The sequence below is a fragment of the Myotis brandtii genome, unplaced genomic scaffold, assembly GCF_000412655.1.
Source record: "Myotis brandtii unplaced genomic scaffold, ASM41265v1 scaffold2252, whole genome shotgun sequence".
Lineage (NCBI taxonomy): Eukaryota > Metazoa > Chordata > Mammalia > Chiroptera > Vespertilionidae > Myotis > Myotis brandtii.
This window is the reverse complement of record NW_005358448.1, coordinates 45,035-54,729: the sequence shown is the minus strand read 5'-3', so window position 1 is coordinate 54,729 and position 9,695 is coordinate 45,035. Positions and strand designations below refer to the sequence as shown.

The 9,695-nt window shown below is 44.6% G+C and overlaps 1 pseudogene; it reads left to right on the top strand.

Annotated features, from left to right (window-relative positions):
* The first annotated feature begins 6,242 nt into the window (after positions 1 to 6,242).
* Positions 6,243 to 8,114, top strand: LOC102252194 (annotated as a pseudogene).
* The last annotated feature ends 1,581 nt before the right edge of the window (positions 8,115 to 9,695 follow it).

The window sequence follows — 9,695 nt, the reverse complement described above, 5'->3', positions numbered from 1 at the left end:
CTGCAGCAGTCGGTGGAAGAAGGGGGAGGTCAGCAGGTAGAGGAGAAGGTATTGCCGAAGGCGGGGTAGCAGAGAGAGGAGGAGAGGGTGCAGATGGCGAAGAGGAAGGTGCTTTGGGGAAAGGGTCTGGGTAGGGAGGCAGACGAGTCGGAGGGGAGGAAAGATTTGGGGGGCGGGGGGGTTCAGATAAGGAGGAAAGTGAAGAAGTTTCAGTGGGCAGAGTAGGTTTCTCACGATCCAGGAGAACCTGGGCCGTGGAGCAGGAAGAACAGAGGGCGGGACGAGAACTCAGACAAAGGAAGGCTTGAGCGTAGGGGGTCTTGAGCCACTTCCCGGTTCGTCGGCAGAAATTACCGAGGTTGGTAAGGATGGTAAAATCAAAAGTCCCATTCTCGGGCCAACTGGACCCATTATCCAATTCATACTGAGGCCATGCGACATTACAGAAATAAATGAGGCGTTTAGGATGTAGGTCCCGAGACAGGCCCAGTTTAGCCAGGTTGGCGAGCAGGCACCCTAGAGGTGTGCTCTGATCAGGTTTGGAATTTCGATTACCCATGCTCGATACCTGAGGCCAGTAGCTGGGGCCAAAGGGCCAGCATCCCAGCGGTTTGGCCGGGGCTACGGACGGACGGACGGACAGAGAAACTGTTGAGGAGGAGAACGGGGCAATCTCTGACGCAGCACAATTTAGGGACAGAGACGCCGGAGGGCGACCTCAGGGATCGACATGGGGCGGGGCTTACCTTAAACGTTGTCAAACTGGGAAAGGCCGCCAAGCCAGGAAAGAGAGCTTCTAAGCGGAGGAAATGCGGTCCTGAGCGGTCCTGAGCCATGAGGAGGTCGAGGAGTCACCTGGGTTTCGAGGCACCAAATGTTAGGTTCCTGATGCAGGAAAAGAGAATTGAGCCTGTCAGAAAAGGGAAAAGAGAAGGTTTTAATCTGTATTCTCAGGCGAGACCCACCAGTCCCAGAGACAGGGCCAGTGAGTTCGCGCCAACAGGGAAAGGGGGCTCCTTTTTTATACAGGTGTTTAATGAGGGGCGGTGGGCATGAGCTGAGGAAGTCCCCACCGTGGGGGTCAGCACAGTATCAGCTGAGGAAGTTCCTGCCGCGCGGGTCAGCACGGTATTCAGGAAGGAGTCAGTATCTGTGTGGGGGTCATTGTGGATTCCAGAGAGGAGCCGGTATCTATGTGGCCATGTGTCTGGCACGCTGACCTGTTAGGAATTCCAGGGAGGGACCATTATCTCCATAACCATTTGCCTTGCAGGGGAATGCATCCAGAAGTTTAAAAACACAATTAGAGATATTTAGTCCTGTACTAGTGTTATGCACCCGTAGTAGTTCTAATAATTCCTTAAACATGTTGAAATCTGTGTTACAAGCATGGAGAAACATGGCTAATTGAGCTAAGCCTCCAATGTCTGTACTCTTGTCACAGGCAATGGGAAAAGCTTCGAAACTAGATGATTTTGTTTTGATCTGAATACTTAAGTTGTCAGCCAAATCAGTAACTCTTTCTGCAACTGTATTTCGAGACAAAGATTGTTTGAAAAGACTTCACATTTCCAGGACAATTTCTGCAGCTTTAATTAGACATTCCTTGATGAAACCACCTTCAGTAAAAGGTTTCAAGGGTTTAGCTATCAACTTCCACAAGACGTAGCTTGCATGCACGGTTGCTTCACTTTCTTGTGATACTTTAGTAAACATGAACTGTTGTTTTCTCGGTCCCAACTTGAGCTCTTTAACTTTCCTTGTCTCATTAATCCCTCGTAATGATCATATTTTGATTTATGTTGTTCATAGTGATGATTAATGTTGTATAACTTTGGTGTACTAATAGCATTATTACATATCAAGCAGATTATTTTATTTTTTACTTCACAGAAAAAATACTCCAATTCCCACTTTTCTTGGAAATTGTGATGTTCGTCAGCAATTTTTCATTTATTTTTACTACCACTTGATTTCGATAGACACATGCTGAATACAACGAGCTGAAATAAATGAGTAATGGTTAACATAGAATAACAGAACATTTTAATAAAAATTAATATTTTTTCTTGAACATTAACTTACCAGACACTGAATAACTGCACAAATTAATAAGCATAACGCAAATAAACCTATTTTTCTTGTTCCTCGAAAATGTATTTCCTGTCATGCTGAATACAACGAGCTGAAATAAATGAGTAATGGTTAACATAGAATAACAGAACATTTTAATAAAAATTAATATTTTTTCTTGAACATTAACTTACCAGACACTGAATAACTGCACAAATTAATAAGCATAACGCAAATAAACCTATTTTTCTTGTTCCTCGAAAATGAAATATTTCCTGTTGCGTACACCAAACAAGTCAGTCCAAGACTAATGACCTGGCCATCAGCTGCTAAAATATTCGCTGCTAGTATTAGTGGAGAGAAATGGTGCACCTGCATGTAAGGCATGTAAGGGAAATGAATGCAACACAATTATAGTAATCAGTCATTACCGAACCTTGTAGTTCATTATTAATAAGTGGAGGCCCGGTGCACAAAATTCCTGCATGGGTGGGGTCCCTAGGCCTGGCCAGTGATAAGGGCCGATCAGGTTCCCCGCCTCTCCACCTCCTGACCTCCCCGGCTCCTCCTTCCCTTGCTGCCCATGTCCACCGCCACCCACCTACCACCACCCACCCGTAGTTCCCCGTCCCAGTTGGGTGATTGGGGCCTACTGGCCGGGGGGAGGGACTGCAGGAGGTAGGCCTGCAGGTCCCATTTGGCAATTGGGGCCTGCAGGCCGAGGGGATGGGCTCGGGGAGGAACCCAGGAGGTTGGCCGCCAGCCCCAAGGAGGGAGCCGACCCTTGGCCCCCCTGGGAAAGGGGCTGTGTCTGTCACTACCCATTCCCAGTTCCGTGTCCCAGCCCTGGGCCCGGCTACAATCAGGCAGGTAATGGGGGCCTGTTGACCAGGGGGAGGGACCGGGAGGTTGGCCGGCAAGCCACATCAGGCAATTGGGGCCTGCGTGCCGGGGGAAGCTCCTGCATTAAGCATCTTCTCCCTGCTGGTCAGTGCATGTCATAGCAACCCATCATTCTGGTCGTTCCAGTCATTTGGTTGTAATGATTGCTCAGGCTTTTATACATATAGATTATGCATAACAGGATATTGTAAAAATTAAGTTATGAAATTTTTATTAAAATGTTTCTTACATACCATTATATTGTCTAGGCCATAAAAATATTCGTTGCATGAGTTTGACATGCTTGCTGTACAGTGAAATCTTGGCAGGTGGAGAGTGTGTCCCTCCAGAGCACAGGGTAGATTTGTTCAGCGTCCTGTGTAACAGTGACAGGGTCTTCCTCCAGGACAAGACCAGGCAGGCTTGCTGCTCGATGTGAAACATTCACATTTCCTCACTTTGTGGACGGTCTCCTGTAACGCAACCTGCTGTCTGTGCTGGCATCTCCTGGACCTCTTCCCTCACCCTGTGGGAACTGGGACTTGGAGGACAGGTGCAAATTTTGATACTCTGGTCACTCTCTGTTGCTGTGATAGGAAACTGTCCTTTTTCTCCGACCCAGAATTCTTGTGTCTTCTGGGAGAAGCCAATGAAACTACAGCAGGGTGCAGTAAAGTTAATATCGAAGTCCCTTCCCAGTTTCTGACAGATCATTTAAATATGTTTTTATTTCACCTTAGGCAGTTTAATTCAGTAGATAGAGTGTCAGCCTGTGGACCAAAGGGTCCCAAGTTCTATTCTGGTCAAGGGCCCGTACCTCGGTTGCAGGCTCCTCCCTGGCCTAGGCCCTGGTCAGGAGGCAACCAATTGATGTGTTTCTTTCACATTGATATTTCTCTCTGTCTTTCCCTCTCTTCCACTCTCTCTAAAAATCAATGGGAAATATCCTCAGGTGAGGATTAAAAAAATAAATTAAAAAATAAGTGTTTATTTCTTGCCTTTATTTATTCTTTCTTTTCAAAAGGACTTCTGCAGGTACTGTACTGACATATATTACATATAAGTGATTTTGCTTTATTTACAAAATTTATACTGAGTACTTTTTATTGAGATATAATTTATGCACCATAATGTTTACCCCTTTAAAGTATACGATTCAATGATATTTTTGCTGACTACATTAAACACTTCTAAAGGACATAATGAGACTCCCCAGGAATGTGGTCTGGGTGGAGACAATTCCCACCTGGTGATGGGAAGAGGTCCAGGTGACCCGCACACAGAGGGTTTATTTACAGGAGAAGAACCACCAAGTTGAGAAACACGAACCTTTCTTCATTGTGTCAACTTTGTTGACTCAATCACAGAAAGACTCTTTGTATTCTCCTCTGAAGGCATCTAGCCTAGACGGCCCACTAGATCCGTCTGCAGTGATGGGCATGTGCTTTATCTGTACTGTCCAGTGTGGTAGCCACCAGACACATGAGGGTATTGTGGACAAAAAAAAAGTGGTGCTGTAATAAATCACAAATTCCTAACTGGGCAGGTCATGGTGGATAGTCCCACCCCAGGCCTGTAACTTCTTTAGACCGGTCCATTGTTCTTGTGCATCTGCTTAACACATCTTTTGCTGGGACTGACCAACAGATCCTGAGCGACGGATGAATGTATTACTCTGACACAGGTTTCTGTGAAAGAGAAGGCTAAAGGGCTGCTTGGCAGGAAGCACCAAAACAGCCCCGACTGCCTGCCTCTTTAGGCTTTTATTGCAACAACAGCTTAAACTAAAATTAACCTCTAGATACAATCAGCAGGGTAAGTATCCTTGAAAAAGCACATGCTTCTAGGAGGTCGTGTCTAAAGCCTAAACATAGAGATTCCAGCAAAACACCTGGGGGCTTGGACTTGTTTGGAAAAGTCAAGGCAGGCGCTGCTGCCTTCGGCAAGGTCCCTCTAACAGCCCCTGACCTTTCAGAGAATCCTCCTCATAGACTTTCCAACTAAGTCCCGTGCTTCCCCACAACATTTAAGGTGCCAGAAGTTACACTACTTGAAGGCACAACCGCCCTTAAGAAAGCACATAATCTTCCTAATTATCCTGTCCTCCCATCCCCCCTTGCTTTCTCCCACCTCCAAGTAATCTTCCTTACATTCACAGCTTAATTTCAGCTTCATACAAGTGGCTGCAAAACTTATTCTCCAGAGTGTTTGAGGTCTTGCTTCCCAGTATATGTCATCAGTTTAAACTTTATATAAAATTCTCTACATGTTTGGATTTTTCTTATGTCGACACTGTTAAACACTCGAAATGTGATTCATGAAACTGAGACACTGAATTTTTCATTTTGTTTAATTTTAATTCACTTAAAAGCAGTGTGTGTGCAGGGGCTGCCATATTGGACACCACGCTCCTGAGAGAGACACTGCTGCCTCAGGATGCTGACCGTCCCCAGGTCCCCCAAGGTCGCCTCACCTGGAAAACTGCTGAGCTATGGCTTGGAGCCAGCAGGTCCTGAGAGAGCCCTGGATTCCAGGAACTCACTCTTGGTTCCAATCCCTCTGGTTCTTCCCAGGGTTATTGTTTCCAAGCTGAGGCTGAACCTGTCCCAGATCATCCAGGCATGAGGTGCACCTGGGCTCAGACCTCAAAAGGATCAACTGGTTTCCTTCTCCTAAGAGGTGACTACCACCATCATGGAGAGAGCCAACAGATGGACCAAGTCCATCCTACAACTGTGCACTTGTCCCATTACCATCCAACTCCCCGTGAAGGGCACTATTTTCATAATTTTGTAAACCCTTTAAACAGCCCCAATATGGCAGGGCGTTTCTGAGCTAGAGCTAATCACCCCAATTTTTAAATGTGGGTATTTAAAATAAACCAAGATTTTAAAAACTTATTTGGCCTTTTTTACTTTTTAAAAATGATTTATGTTTTTATTAATTTCAGAGAGGGGGAGAGAGAGAAACATCAATGATGAGAATCATTGATTAGCTGCATCCTGCACACCCTGTAATGGGGATCCAGCCTGCAACCCAGACGTGTTCCCTGACTGGGAATCAAAACTGTGACCTCCTGGTTCCTGGGTCGATGCTCAACCACTGAGCCACACTGGCCTGGATGGCCTTTTTTACTTTTCAACATGAAGAATCCTCAGAGAAAGAAGCCCTGGTACAGCTCTTGAGGTAAACAGATGCAGGTTCCCACGGGTGTCTGTGGTAACTAGTCCAAATTGCAATTCACCAGTGCGCCTGGATCTCCTCACTCACCTGTGGAATATGCAGCGATGTGTTCAGACAGGTGAGACTTCCTTCTATTATGGGCTATTTTTTGCCCTGATTGGTGTGGTTCTGAGCATTGGTCTCATTCAAAAGGAGCTCTGCCAATCGGATGGAACCATGGACAAACTGAAGCAAGCCTTCTTTTGGGTTGTACCCAGGATGGATTTGTCACCTGAGTGAAATGTGGTGAAGGTGGTGGTGGTGGTGGTGGTAGAGGTGGTAGTGGTGGAGGTGGTGTGATGGTGATGGTGGAGGTGGTGGTGGTGGCAGCAGTAAGTCCAGATGTGAACGTGAGGCAGCTGGGGTGCAGAGCACAACGGAGTGATTAAATCAGCTTATCCTGATGGGCATGCAGATACCAGCTGCCACTCGAGGTCCCAATCTGCTGGCCTGGAATTTCATATTTACTTAGAGGAGGTGACCACTCCCAGTCCCAGGGTCTGAAATGATAAGTACATGGGAAGCTTGATTCCTCCCTCCATTAAATAAAATATACTTGTAATATTAGATTCATCAAAAGGACATGTACAGGAATGTTCAGAGAAACCCCATTCGTTCCAGTCCCAAACTGTGAACAGCTCACGTATCCACCAGTGGTAGACAGACAGGTAGATAGTGGTAAGTTCACCAAGTGGAACGAATGCTCCCCAGCGACAAACACGATCTGCTGCTTCACACATAGATACTGTGTCTCTCACACATCGTGTGGCATGAATAAAGGCAGCACTGAACAGATCATACTGTGTGGTTCACATTGGTCATTCAAAACAGGCAAAATCAATCTATGATGATGTAACTCAGAAGATCATTAAATCTGGGCATGTGCCCTGGAGCGGTGGAGCGGTATTCACAGGGTGGCACAGGCATGAGGGTGGAGAGACCTGGCTTACCCTCTCCAGCTGTACACGCCCCAGTCCCCTCTAACCTCCATCTCAGCCTGCTCCTCTTCAAGGGCCACAAGTGGTCTCGGTGTTGAGTGAGCCTGCACATTTTTACAAATCAGCCACCTAGGAAAAAGGACTTGTACTCAGATGAGCTACCTTCTTTTTTGTTTTGTTTTTTTAAATATATTGTATTGATTTTTTACAGAGAGGAAGGGAGAGAGAGAGTTAGAAACATCGATGAGAGAGAAACATCAATCAGCCGCCTCCTGCACACCCCCTACTGGGGATGTGCCCGCAACCCAGGTACATGGCCTTGACTGGGATTGAACCTGGGACCTTTCAGTCCGAACCCGACGCTCTATCCACTAAGCCAAACCGGTTTTGGCTGAGCTACCTTCTGAGTGTCCTTTCCCAGAGGTGGGAGATCCGTGTCCTTCCTCATCAGGTCTGCGGCTCATCTCTGCAGGGTTTGTGGCTGTGCAGGGCCCCAAATAAGCTCTGGACATAAGCAGGCTTGTACAACCAGATAATTTGGACAATACAGTTCCAGACCACAGCTTCCTTTTTCCAGAATTTGAAATTGTCATAGAAACAGAAAATGAGGTCACACCTGAAGTTTCAGAATCAGAAGATGAATCAGAGATTATCGTGAGCGAGCTTGAAGCACTTGAGAAAGAATTGGATCCAGGGAAGATACAATTTTCCAGAGGTTTAAAACTAAAATAGCCCAGGAACCAAGAGAGATTCCCAGACATGGCAGAGGAAGTGCCCCCATCTGGGTCTCTGGTGAAAATATCCCTCAAGGAAAGGATATTCCAGGTTGCCCCTGTGGTGCCAAGAGGAGATTTGGATTCCAGGTCAGGCCTCAGCTGCCCAGCTAAGGACGGCCTGAACTGTGCAGGCGTGTTGATTGGGCGTCCTGGCCGCCTCTGTGCTCAGAGCTGCAGACCCCGCACTGGCTACACAGAGGAATTTGTCCAGAAGCAACCTTAAAGATGCACCTTAAAGACAACATCGTAAAGCCTTCGAAATGCTCATAATCTCCCATTTCCATTTTTAAGCCTTTTTTTAAAAAATTGAATTTATTGGAGTGACTTTGGTTAATAAAATTATATAGGTTTCAGGTGCACAATTCTATAATACATTATCTGTATATGTATTGTGTGTTCACTACCCCAAGTCAAGTCTCGTTCCATCATCATTTATGCCTCCTTTACCCTCTTCTACCTCCCTTCCCTCTGGTAATCACCATACTGTTGTCTATGAGGTTTTTTATTTTTCTTAATCCCTTCACCTTTTCCACCCTGCCCCTATCCCTCTCCCCTCTGACAGCTGTTGCTGTCTGTCTCTTCTCCGTGTCTATGAGCCTGTTTCTATTTTTTTTTTGTTAGTTTATTTTATTCATTAGACTCCACATATCAGTGAAATCATATTCTATTTTTAGGACTTTATCCTAAAGAAATAATTATACCAGAGAGGGGTACAAAGATCTTGTCTTAAAATGTTTAAATATTAGTGAAACAAAAATGTCCAATACAGGAAATTACATAAATCTGATGTATCTATCCAGTGGCAGGTTATGCAGTTTTAATAACACAAACCTATATGCACATCAAATATGGTGCAGATCTAAACTGTATCCAAGATACCATTGTGGATGGTATTCATAGTGTGATTATATATTTTAAAAAATTATTGTACATATGTATGTACACAGAAATAAAACTGGAATGATATGTAAAAGTAGACTGTTATTAACTCTGGATGGAGCTGATTGACAAGGGGAATGACAAAGCATTCTTGAAAGATGTAAATGTTATCTCTCTTGATGTGAGTGTGGTTATACACCTATAAATTCTTCAAGTAGTACATTTAATATTTGTGCAATTCAGAGAAATTAAGAAACAAAAAATATTTTTGCAATGAAAAAGGTTTTCTCTTTTATAGAAACAATGCTAACATTTCCTGGAAAAGAGTTTCTGTTGTGATCTCAATATTTCTGACAAACTATGTTGCTTAGGAGTTGTTTTCCTTCTTAATGAAAAAGCCCATACTTCTTTATTATTTTTATTGTATTATATTTGTTAATCTTTCTTTTTTTAAAAATCTTTATTGTTGAGAGTATTACAGAGGTACCCCTTACCCTCTATTGCCCCCCTCCACTGATACCCACCCCACCCCAGGCCTTCACCACACTATTGTCTATGTACATAGGTAATGCATATAAGATCTTTGGTTAATCTCTTCCCACCCCTTCCCCCCTTACCTCTGAGATCTGTCAGTCTGTTCCATGTTTTCATGCCTCTGGTTCTATTTTATTCATCAGATTATTTTGTTCACTAGATCCCTTGTTCATTTATTTGGATCTTTAGATTCAATTGTTGATAGATATTTATTGCTATTTTATTGTTCATATTTTTTATCTTTTTCTTATTCATTTTAATTGATTTCAGAGAGGAAGGGGGAGGAAGAGAGAGATAGAAACATCAATGATGAGAGAGAATCATTGATTGACTGCCTCCTGCACAACCCACACTGGGGATCAAGCCCACAACCCGGGCATGTCCCCTGACC